Source organism: Panthera tigris, chromosome C2 (assembly GCF_018350195.1).
Source record: "Panthera tigris isolate Pti1 chromosome C2, P.tigris_Pti1_mat1.1, whole genome shotgun sequence".
NCBI lineage: Eukaryota > Metazoa > Chordata > Mammalia > Carnivora > Felidae > Panthera > Panthera tigris.
Genome location: NC_056668.1, coordinates 3095485 through 3104279, shown reverse-complemented (window position 1 = coordinate 3104279; position 8795 = coordinate 3095485).

The following is an 8795-nucleotide window of genomic DNA, read 5'->3' as shown; positions in this document are numbered from 1 at the left end:
AACGAGTAAGAATCCCTGCGGAGATAATTTGGAAACACCCGGTAAACTTCTCAAACTCGCACTCTCTGATTTAAGCTTCCCTGCATAATCTGCCTGAATCGGTTTCTATGAAAATGGTTGCCAAGGGGCAGTTCTAACCCCTGACTCTTCCTGCGTCTGTCGTGTGGCATTCCACTACGGCATATCATGTGCCTGTTCATGCATTTGTTCCAGTTTGGGTTCACGGACCCTTTTTTTTTTTTTTAAGCGTCCATTCTACCACTGAAAGTGCACAGCCAATCGTTTTTAGTACCCAAGCACTAATATTTGGCGTTCAGAGCCGTACAGCCGCCCCCACAATTCAGTTTTCGCATTTGTGTCACTCCAGAGAGACCCTGTGCCCCTCCCTGGCTGCCGCTCCCCTGGCACCCGCCTGGCAGCCCCAGGTTGAGCCACCGACTGGGTGGCTACTGTGGTGGGAAATGGTGGTGGGCTCGGGAAGCCTCGCCTTGTCACACAGGCTACTCGTCTTTCACTATCATTGCTTTGATGCTGAAATGGCCCCAGATCAGGAATCAAGCTGGACCCCGTGTCTTTTCGTCGTTTCCCCGAGGCCTTTCATCGCCTCTATTTTCTGTCCCACGAGGCGTTTCGGGCCCACGATGAGTCTTTGCCCCAGCCCTGGGATGGGACATTTCTCCAGGGGCTCCTTTTGCAGGCTGAACGGTACCCTCCCCAAATTCTTCTGCTGAGGTCCCAACCCCCGTACCTAAGAACGTAACTGTGTTTGCAGGTAGTCTTTAACAAGGTGACGAAGCAAAAATGAGGCCATTAGGGGGACCAACCTTTGGCCAGGCTCCTCTGGGCCTCCTCTCCACTAGCCCCCCGCCCCCTGGCTTGGGCCTGCCTAGCCAGGTTTTAGCAGGAATCTGCTAAGTCAGTTTATAGACAGACACCTCCCCTCCCCGCAGGCAATCACTCTCAGCACTTGATCCGGTGCCTCGGCCACCCCCACTCTGACCTCCGCGTGCAAGTCCTTGGTCTGCCTCCAGCAAGAATCTCCCCAGCCCTGATGCCCCAACACTGACACCCCCTGTTCCCTGGCTGTCAGCCCCCAGCCGTCCTTGTATTTGCAACCGGGCCCAACTCTCTCCCTACTGCAATATGCCCACTGCAAGAGTCTGGAAGGAACAGTCCTCCTTACCAGGGCGTCTGGCTGGCTCAGTCGGTAGAGTGACTCTTGATCTTGGGGTCTGGCGAGTGGGAGCTCAAGCCCCATGTTCGGCATAGAGATTACTGAATATTAAAAACAAGAAACCTTTCTTCCCATTTGATCCAGTGTCAGAAGAATCGTTTCCTTTAAGAAGGGGGCCCTGGCTCAAACCACACGCATTTACGTCTCACAGTTCTGGAGGCCGGAGGCCCAAGATAAGGCCCAGGCCTGGTGGGAGCTCTTTTCCTGCCTCCTACACATGGTGGGGGGCGGGTAGGGAACACGCTGTTTTGTGTCTCTTCTTCTGAGGGCACGCGTCCCGTCACCTCCTAATACCCTCGCAGTGGGGCTCAGGTCTTCAACATACACGGTTTTTGGGGGACAGGGGTGGGGGGGGGAGACCCGAACATTCAGTCTATGGCAGGCCTGAACCCAATCTGACTGGTGTCCTTCTAAGAAGTGGGAGAGACAAAGGGCTGAGCTCACACAGGGAGAAGGCGGCGTCTGCACGCCCAGGAGACAGGCTCCGGAGGAACCAGCCCTGCCCACACCCTTGACCTCAGACTTCCAGAATGGGAGAGAATAGGTGTCCACGGAGGGGGCGTTTGCCGCGGAAGCTCCCGGGTCCCGCAGGGCCACATCAGAAGGGTTCGCAGCTCAGGAAGAGGCAGGTGACGCCCCGCCAGGGAAGGTGTGAGCACTTCCGGGAGATTCAGGACAGAAGGGGCGGGGACTTCCAGGCACCTGCCGAGCGGCGGGGAGAAAATGTCCCGCCAGGATGACAAAGCAAAGGGCAGCGGCAGAAGCGGCTCCCTCTCCCCACCCCCGGTTCCAGGTCTCAGAGCCAAATTTGAGTTTGTTTATGGTGTGCATCTCCACAATGTGGATAATACCCTGCACTTCTTTGCCTTGAGTCATGAACTTCAGATGATACCTGTTTTATTTCATTTTTGACAGTACTTTCTTTTTTCAAATTTTGTAATCATTTTGTAATTCAGCGCTGATTGTACAAGACGGTCCAAAAGGCTTAAATTTACAGCTCGATTTGGTCATGTGAACTGCCTTCGACACGCCTGCGCTAACATGTGCACCGGGGCTGACATGCATTTTGGAAGAGCTCACACAGAAGCAGCTGCTTTTTCAACAAACTTGGCCAGGGGCGCCTGGGTGGCTCAGTCGGTTGAGCGTCCGACTTTGCTCAGGTCATGATCTCACACTCCGTGAGTTCGAGCCCCGCGTCAGGCTCTGTGCTGACAGCTTGGAGCCTGGAGCTGGCTTCAGATTCTGTGTCTCCCTCTTTCTCTGCCTCTCCCCTGCTCATGCTCTGTCTCAAAAATAAGTAAAAATATTTTAAAAAATAAAAAAAAAATAAACTTGGCCAGTTTCACATGTCTTGGGCAGTCCGCCTCCGCCATAGCCGCGTGAGGTTAGGGTACGGTATCTAAACAATTAAAATAAATGCTATGTATTGTTCCAGTAACTTTTTATTTGTAAGTTTTTATTGATACAATTCAAATACTGTGTCATCACCCATTGAAAACGTACGGTTTGGTGACTTTTGGTACATTCACAGAGCTGCTGTCACCGGTCAATCCTAGATCATTCATATCACCACAGGCAGAAGCCCTTATTGGCCACTTGTGCATCTTCCTTGGAGAAATGTCTATTGGCATCCTTTGCCCTTTTTTTTTAATTAAAAAATTTTTTTAAACGTTTATTTATTATTAGAGCATGAGTAGAGGAGGGACAGAGAGAGGGGAGACACAGAATCCGAAGCAGGCTCCAGGCTCTGAGCTGCCAGCACAGAGCCCGACGCGGGGCTCAAACTTATGAACCATGAGATCCCAACCTGAGCTGAAGTCGGACACTTAACCGACTGAGCCACCCAGCGCCCCATCCTTTGCCCCCTTTTAAATTGGGTTGTCTTTTGTTGTTAAGAGTTCTTTACATATTCCGGGGCCCTTGTCGGGGTTTGCAAATATTTCCTCCCATTAAGTGGGGTGTCTTTTCACTTTCTTGATAGTGTGTTTTGATGCACAAAAGTGCATCGATTCATCTGTTTTGATAAACTGCAATTTATACACACGTGTTTTTTCTTTTGTTGCTCGTGCTTTTGGTGTCATATGTGAGACACCATGGTCAGATTCAAGTCATTAAGATCTTCCCTAAGTTGTCTTTGGAGTTTCATGATTTTTTTTCTTTTTTTTTTTTTTTTTACAAATCAGCCATTTATTCGTTTATTTACTTATACTAAAGTTTATTTATTTATTTAGAGAGAGAGTGCGTGCGTGCCCAAGCAGGGTAGGGGCAGAGCAAGAAGGAAGAGAGAAAATATGTGCTGACAGCACAGAGCCTGATGTGGGGCTCGAATTCATGAACCGTGAAATCATCACCTGAGCCAAAGTCAGACGTTCCAACTGATGAGCCACCCAGGCACTCCAGAAATCAGCCATTTTTTTTTAAAGTTTATTTATTTTGAGAGAGAGAAGGGGAGGGGCAGAGAGAGACGGAGAAAGAGATCCCAAGCAGGCCTCCACGCTGCCCGACGTGGGGCTTGAACTCACCAACTGTGAGATCATGACCTGAGCTGAAACCAAGAGTTGGACACTCAACCGACTGAGCCACCCGGGGGCCCCCATGATTTTAATTCTTATATGTAGGTTTCTGATCCATTTTGAGTTAATATTTTGTAGACGGCGTGGGCTAAGAATCCAACTTCTTTTTCCTTTTGCATGTAGATAACCAGTGGTCCCAACACCACTTGTTGAAAAGACTGTTCTTTTCCCGTTGACTAGTCTTGGTGCCCTTATCAAAATCAACTGACCAGAGAAGTAAGGGTTTCCTTCTGGGCCCTCAATTCTGTTCCATCGATCTTCAATGTCTCCCCTTGTGCCAGCACCACACCATTTTTACTGCTGTAACTAAGTTTTGAAATCAAGAAGTACAAGTCTTCCAACTTCGTTCTTTGAGATTTTCTTGGCTGATATTTAGAGGCCGTTAAAATTCCCTATGAGTTTTGGGCTCAGCTTTTCTATTTCTGCAAAAAGGCTGTTGGGACTGTGATAGGGATTACGGGGGATCTGCAGCTGCCATGGGGGCGTATTGCCATCTTAACAATGTTAAATATTCCAATCTGTGAACACAGGATGAGACCGTTTGGGTCTTGTTTAGTTCCTTTCGGCAAAGTTTTGTCATTTTCGGTACACGGGTCTTGTACTCCCTTGATTAAATTTATCCTTTCGTTCCTTCTGATGTGGGGAGTAAGTCTTCTGGTCCATGAACATGGGATGCCTATTTAGGTCTACCTTACTTCTTGCCACAAGGTTCTGTCACGTTCAGCGTCTCAGTTTTACACTCGCTGTTTTTCACACCACCTGTCAGCTCTTCACTTTGTAACGCAGACCCGGTTGGGTTCCTAGTGGCCCACGTACTTGTCTTTCTCTCCACTCACCCGAGTTCCACCTTCGGTTACTGGCAGCATTGCGACCAACGACGACCGTTAGCGAGCACCTACAGAGCACGTGCCGGGCACTGTTTGAGAACTTTGCCTGAATCAACAAATGGAATCCTCACAATTTAATCCTCACCTCACAGAGGAGAAAAGTGAGGCACAGAGAGGCCGAGTGACCTACCCAACATCTACCTCTAGTGGCGAGCAGAGCCAGGATTTGGACTTGCATCTCTGCTGCTTTTCCCCAATGAACTTGTTGCCCGCCCCCCCCCCCCCACCATGTGACGGCAATCAACCTGACCTTGGGATGTGTCAGGCTGGACCACGTGAAATTGCTGATGTTTGATCTTATTTGACCTACAAACAATGGCAATTTCATGTGATTTGAAAAAAAAAAAAAAAGACGTGGGATTTGAAACAGGTGCCTGAATATTTGTCCCCCAGGTGTGGGTGGGACTGTTCCGAGCCTCATGTGCTCCCCAAGGAAGGTCCAGCTGCGAGGCAGCCAAGTATACCTGGACGTACCTGGAATCTTCTGAGCAAAAGAATGCAGTCTGTCCTGGGACAGGGCCCGGTTCTGGGGATGAGAGCTCTATGTGCTCTAACGTTAACTCCCAAGGGGACGAACGGTGGGTCCCCTCCCCGAGAGCCACCCTGCACTGCCCAGGAGGCATCCAGCCTGTCGGAACCCACCACGAGGGACGGGCGACTGGGCTGCCGGATCCCGGGCCACGTGGATTCACAGCGGCTCTATTTTCGGGCCCAGCCTGCTGCTCCTAGGCTGCACGGGAAGGCAGCCCCCCGGTGGGCCCGGGGGCTCTTTGGCTGAGAAGCTTCCAATGCGTAAGACGTAGTGGAGGAAGAGACTTTGAGCTCCAGTGTCTGAACTTTGAGGGGGAAGGTGATTGGGCTCCGGATGATTCCTCTCTGAGGGATCTGACGTGGGAGGAGAGTTGTCTTTTCCTGGTTCCAGCAGTTTTGGATCCTGGCTTTGTTCTCACTTGGTCTCCGGCACTTCCTCCAGGAAGAGAAGACCCCTGGACAGGGGTCTGGGTGTCATGTGACACTGGGTGTGTGTGTGTGTGTGTGTGTGTGTGTGTGGCCTCGGCCTTGCCTGCAGGGTGGCCCTGGAGGCCACCGGGCCCTGGGGCTCGTCTGTTCAAAACCCTCTTGGGGCAGAAGCCACCTGTCTGTGGAACCAAGAGGAGCCCCGGGAGCAGTGGATGAGACGAGGGCAGCCCGGATGAGGGCTGGTCCCTCCCCAGACCACATTGGGCCACCGATGGCTCCTACTCAGTGGGCTGAGAGGGAACACAGAGGAATCCCGGGAGGAGGAGTGACATTCCTTAAAATCCAGTATCTCGTTTCCCCGGGGAAGTAACACCCACCCCGGGGATGCCGCCGCACCTGCCCCTGTGCTCACTGTGCCCTCCCTCTGCTGGGAGAAGCGTGGCGGTGTCTGATCGGTGGGTGACGGGCTGACCCTGACCTGTTGGTACTTGCCCCGCACAAAACATGGATCCGTCTCAAAGGTGCAAACTTGGGGACCTCTTTTCCCTCCTCGCCAGCCTGGCAGAAGGCGGCCATCCTGGAGACTGGGTGTCCTGGGACCGTGCCGAGGTCACACCATGGCGGGAGGTGGTGTTACAGGTTCTCTGGGCTTGAAAACCCAAACCTGTGTCCTCCAGGCAGCTTTATCAGATAGACTTGACGGTGAGCGGAGGGCGAGTCGAGAGGTCAGGGTCGTGTTTCAGCAGCACAGCCTACAGCCTACGGGACCCTGGAGCATCCACGGGGGCACCCGCCCCCACCGTTCCCTCTGCGCGGAGGCGCTGTTCCCACCGCCCTCCTTCCTCCTCCTGCTCTCCCAGCCAGTAAAGTGGGCGGAGGTACCCCCACTTTATTCCTTTCTCGCCGCGGTGACACCTGAAGCTGCAAATTGCAAGTCGGCTGTGTCCCAAACACACGGAACGCTGCACATGAGCCGAGCAGGGGCAGGACAAGTTACACAGAAAGATTCCGTCCATGGGGCACCTGGGGGCTCAGTCAGCTAAGAGTCCGACTTGGGCTCAGGTCATGATCTCGCGGTCCGTGAGTTCGGGCCCCGTGTCGGGCTCTGCGCGGACAGCTGGGAGCCTGGAGCCTGCTTCGGATTCTGGGTCCCCCCCTCTCTCTGCCTCTCCCCTGCTCATGCTCTGTCTCTGTCTCTCTCTCAAAAATAAACATAAAAAAAAAAAAAAATAAAGATTCCATTGACGAAAAATTTTAAAACTGGCAAAGCAGCAATGTTTGAGGAAGCTTACGGAGATCGTTAACGACAAAACCGAGAGCGGTTTCCTCTAGGAAGAGAAGAGCTTTGTGCGTGAGGGCCCATGGGGGACAGGGAGCTGGCGGGGAGCTCACTTGGCTGGCACGTGCTCCTTGTTTTTGGCGCTTTGCCGTACGCATCCTGCGGCCCATCCCCAAGAAACGTGACAAGAAAAAAAAAGGAAAAGAAGTCGCACCAGATCCGGTCACCGGGGCATCAGACACTTGGGTGTTCTGGGGGGAGCGGTGTCCTTCACGGCCAACTCAAGGCTGCCGCCTCGCTCTCTGCCCGATGCGAACCCACGCGGGGCGGAGGCCGGAGGAGCCTGGTCACACCTGACTCCACAGCCCATCCGTCGTTCCCCGTTGTGAACAGCACCCACCGCTCCCACCGGGCCAGCCTGGCCCATTTACCTCCCGCCCAGAGCGGTCTCCCCAGTGCCAGGCACCCATCCCGGTTCGCTCACGTTGGCCCGCACACCCAGATGGTGCTGGCCAAGCCCGTGGCTGCCAAACCCCAGGCCCGAGCAAACACGAGAAACAAGGCCCCGGGGGACTTGTCCAGAGGTGAGCTTATCCAAGGGCCGTCCTTTCCGGAAACTGGAGTGTGGCCAAGTCCACACGTCAGGGACGCAGACTTTAAGGCATATGCGGTTAAAGTACCTGGGGCCTCACGACAGTCTCGGCTTCTCTGCGTGTTTAAAATTTTCCATAATAAAAAATGAAAATGCTCTCTTGTGAAATGACGGTCCAAGTCCCGCCTGGCAGATCAGCAGTGGAGACCGCAGATCGGGTTTGTTTCTTGGGGGGGGGAGCCACACGTGCGGGGGGCCCCGGACCCGAGGAAGCCTCACCAGGGTCAGCTGCGCACCAAGCAACAGCCCGGCACCAGCCAGGCGAGAGGCTGTCCGCTGCAAAGGCTCTAGAAACCAACTTGAATACCATTGTTGTGTGCTGTAAATCGAGACTTTTTCCAATTTTTAGAACTCACTCAGGAGTTTTAGCCCCTTTTTGTAAGGAATCCCAAACTGAAGGTGAGAAAGGGACAATTAATCACTCAGTTTGGACGCTGCCTCAATTACCACGTTACCCATCATTTCTCCAATAAGAGCTCGTTCAAAAGAAGTGAACTCTCGGGGTGCCCGGGGGGCTCAGTCGATCAAGCGTCCGACTTTGGCTCAGGTCACGGTCTCACAGTTGGCGAGTTCGAGGCCTGCGTCGGGCTCTGCCGTGCCGAGCCTGCTTGAGATTCACTACCCCTCCCCTACTCTCTCTCTCTCAAATAAACTTAAAACAAAACAAAAAAACAAAGAATCGTGTGAAAACGAAAAGTGAACCATCACCAGTTAACCAGGCACGGCTGCCCCCAGCCGCCAATGTCAGAAATGTTTACAGTGATTTTTATCTACTGTAACACGGGCGCACAGTCACCTCGTCTGTTAAGCCCACTGTGTCAAAACAGCAAGCAGACCCCAGGACCATCAGCTGCCGAGTTAGGGGTGTGGACACCTTTCGTGAGACCTTATCTCACCTACATTCTTGCTTCCCATCTGGCTTCAGCCTGAAGATCCGGCATCGACCGTTGAGGACAAGAAACATCTCCGTGATGCTGTGCTGGGCCCGGGCTCATCACAAATCACAAGGGATTCAATGACTCTTCCCACGTAAACCTCCACGGACCTGCGGTCTGCCACGGGGAGATTGCTCAGGCCTCTGTGCCAGGCTGCCCCCGGCCCACCGCGGCCCCAGCACACCCAAACCGGTGGGTTCGGGACCAGAAGCCCCCCATGTCCCTCCACTGCAGACCAGTCTCAGGCACGGAGGAAGGACAGGTACAGGCTTCCC